The 3,687-nt window shown below is 41.8% G+C and overlaps 1 long non-coding RNA gene across 1 annotated transcript; it reads left to right on the forward strand.

Annotated features, from left to right (window-relative positions):
- Positions 1–536: 536 nt before the first annotated feature.
- Positions 537–3,130, forward strand: LOC109204903 (uncharacterized). Its single transcript, XR_002064411.2, has 3 exons — positions 537–1,352; positions 2,506–2,747; positions 2,876–3,130. It is a non-coding gene; the product is annotated as an uncharacterized LOC109204903 (long non-coding RNA).
- The last annotated feature ends 557 nt before the right edge of the window (positions 3,131–3,687 follow it).

A 3,687-nucleotide genomic window follows, 5' to 3' on the forward strand; every position in this document is an offset into this window, starting at 1 on the left:
GCTTACACTAGAGCACACACTATATGTGCGCCTCTATATCTCACATTGGTGTTAAAACAGGGAAAACTTAATAGTTTTGTTATCAACTGCTGAATTTACCCACTACTGACATTTAACTCTCCAGCTTGCAGGACAATAGGTGAAACGTTTGTGAAAACAGAGAAGGAAAAATAAAGACACAGAGAGTCTGGTATGACCAAGCAGTGACCAGACAATAAATTTAGTTGGTAATACAATAAATTGTGAGATGCTTTCTGCTTGATTGATGCAACACAAGTAATTTACTGTATGGAGGAAATTCTCTTTTGTGATAATCTTTTGAACGTGCATTTCTGTTGACCTGTCAATTTAGTGCATTATAAGCTGATATGCAAATTAGTTGATTGATATTAGATTTGAAAAATAACTGTATTATAAAATAAGTGAATAAGATGTAACAACGGTTGAAATTAGTTTTTTGTTTCTAGTGTGTGGAGAAGGTTTTATCATGGCACACATCTGTTTACATGGGAGGAAACTCCTCATGTGATGCGACATTTAGCAATTTGCAAGTGTGCAGCACATCAGAAGAATGACTATGAAATTACAAAGGGAAACAATTTTACTGACAAAGGATGAACAAAAAGCAGCTCCCACAGCTGAGCAAAAGAAATGGCTGAAATGTGGAGCGAAACTAAAAGATGACTTGATGGTTTGTGAAGGAAAACCAATACTTCCAAAATCTCTACACAAAACAGCAGCCTTAGTGACACATGGAGTTACTCTCCATGTGTCAACAGGAGGGATAAGAGATATAATCTCCAAAACACACTCTAAATTTCGAAACTTCAGCAAAATGCTGGCCAGAGTGTATAGGCCTAGTAAAATGTGGATGAGATTAACCCAATGCTTGCAGAAACTGACACCATTTGAAATTGTACATGGTAGACCTTTTCCTCTGCCTATCACCAGTGAACCAATAGACAAATCAGTTAGAGAAACAACCCTAGCAGAATGGATGACAAAACTGCTAGAGAACAAAGAAATAGTTCTGAGCAACCAACTGCCGAATGATTCTTCTCCAGTCTCTTCCAGGTTGAAACCAGGCGACTGGATCCTGATCAAGGTACTCCAGAGGAAAAACTGGAGCTCTCCGAGGTGGGAGGGCCCTTATCAGGTCCTGCTCACAACACCGACAGCGTGCAAAATCGCTGAAAGACCTTCGTGGATCCACCAGAGCCACGCCAAAAAAGTACAAGGGGACACAAGCCCAGACACCAGTCCACCTATCATCTAGTGATCTGTAAGTGAAGGAGAGGGCAGATTGGGTATACCCCGCCCTCTTGACTTCTCGCTTTCAGTCGACACACTAGGTCAGGGGTCGGCAACCTGCAGCTCCGGAGCCGCATGCGGCTCTTTAGTCCTTATAGTGCGGCTCCGCCTGGTTTGGGCAAATAAATTAGAAGTATTTAGCTGAAGTGTATTTTATTTATGTTAGTTCTTTTTAACTTGTAGTTCTAAATTGGAAGATTATTGTGATATTGAAATATAAAAATAAAATTATATTCTATTATTTATTCATCGCTCAAAATAAGAGTCACACTCGCAGAAGCCGGTGTACCCGCCGAAACGCCGTGCATTTATCGAGACTTTCAACCCCAGGTAGGCCAATTATGGATCTTCGGATCCACATTATGTCAGCAGCTGTTCTCCACCGTGAACTATGTTAAAGACAAACACCGTGAGTAAACTGACTTCGTATAGCCCTGATTTGCGGACTCTGTGCGCAGAGGTTCAGGAGCAAAGTCCCATTGTAAACAAATCCCGGCGGACCCGACGATGTTTCCATGAACACGCTTTTCAGCATCTCTTTATTGAGCACTTTTCACACACGGTTGCTGTACGCATACAGCCGGCTGTAGCTTTTCAGCTCACAGCCCGACATACACCACCAACAACACAACAGCACAGATAGCGCAGACGTAAAGGCGGCGAGGCGTGATTGCGGGTGTCGCTCAGGTGCGTCCGCCTCCCCTGCAGCGGCGCTGCAAACCACGCCCCGCCGCACGCATTAACCAGGTAAAATACATATTTAGGCAGAATTTTGCAAATATCTATTTTTCATTTTTCAGCAGCATAGTGCTTTTTTCCAATTATTTTTTAAGAGTCAGGTCAAGGCTCCAACAGCGCAAAGGCGATATAAGGGTGGCGGCTGACAACAGTTTTTGTTTGCTACATGGATCATTTTAGTTCAGCTGGGTGTCTTTCCTTTTGTTATATTTCTTTAAGAGTTCAAAATGTGTTGATTACATAAATATAATTTAATTTTCTCTGTAGCACTTCATGGATTTCATAAGCAGCACGCCTTAGTTGTTCACACAAAGCATAAAGATAAAACACAATATATACAGTGGTATCTTCATTTTAGATGTCAAAAAGTATTTGCGGCTCCCAGAGTTTTCTTTTGCGTGGAAACCGGGTCCAAATGGCTCTTTGGGTGTAAAAGGTTGCAGACCCCTGCACTAGGTGATCTGGTGAACTTGGTCAACCTGAAGAAACCCCATTGTAGCCCGAGCACCGACCTAGCCCCATCTGCCCGGTAGAGTAAAGGAAGATCAGTCCAACCTGCAAAACCAGAAGAGCAACCCATCACTCAAGTAACTACTCAGACACTCATAAACAATGCCTGACATAGACGTGCAAAATGAACATTCAGACATTTCAGATGGAGAGGACCCAGTCCCCAACAGGACTCGACGACGATGCTGGTCAGAGGAATGCCAACTAATGCATAATTATGTACCCCATAACAAAACTGAAATGGCATTCTTTGTAAACCTACTACAAACTCTAGAAACAGTAATAAATACAAGTCTGCGTGCATGTGCTCCAAAAGGTTACTCGCCCACAACAAATGACTCAGACCCATGTAATGGGCAGACACAATCAAAGTATTAGCAACTATCTTATGCAGTATTTTAGTGATGTTGGCCATTATTGTTTGTTGTATTGTACCATGTTTCAAAGCTTTGATTAAGAAAGTTGCTAAAGACACTGCAACCGGAGTCTTCCTGGCACAAGCTTATAGCCCGATAGCAACTGAGGAAGAAGAAGACTGTGTTTAAAAATTTCAGACACTTAACATGATGTAGCAATTGAAATGCGCAAGCAAGTGATTGTTACTGAAGTCTATAGAGTATGTGTGAAATATATTAACAACAGGAGGGAATGTTGAAAGATTTTATGTTTTATGTGTTTTTATTCATTGTTTTATTATCTTTCATTAACAAGCATATCATGAAGTGTTCATATATTTCATAAGGTTTGCTGAACTTTTCCACTGTTTCGCAAGCTGACATTTAACCATGCAACACAAATAAGTTAAACAGAAAACAGATGCAGCACCCAAACCACAAGAGTTCAAAAGTGCACCACGTTTCCTAGAGGAAGCAGCCAGACACACATGTGACACACACACACCCACACACACAACCGTTGGTTTAGAGGAACTTGTAAAAGAGGAAATGTGATGTGCTTGCATACGTGATGTAACCTATAAATAAAGAACTGTTGCCGGCACTCAGGGTGGGTCTCGCCAGAGGCCTCACCCGTGCGCTGGGTCTCCCCAGAGGCCTCACCCATGCACGCCGCTGTTATTATATTCTAGCTGTCTGAGTGTCTTTATTCAACCTGAAGAATGTCTTATTA

The sequence above is a fragment of the Oreochromis niloticus genome, linkage group LG14 (genome assembly GCF_001858045.2).
Source record: "Oreochromis niloticus isolate F11D_XX linkage group LG14, O_niloticus_UMD_NMBU, whole genome shotgun sequence".
In the NCBI taxonomy this organism is placed as follows: Eukaryota; Metazoa; Chordata; class Actinopteri; order Cichliformes; family Cichlidae; genus Oreochromis; species Oreochromis niloticus.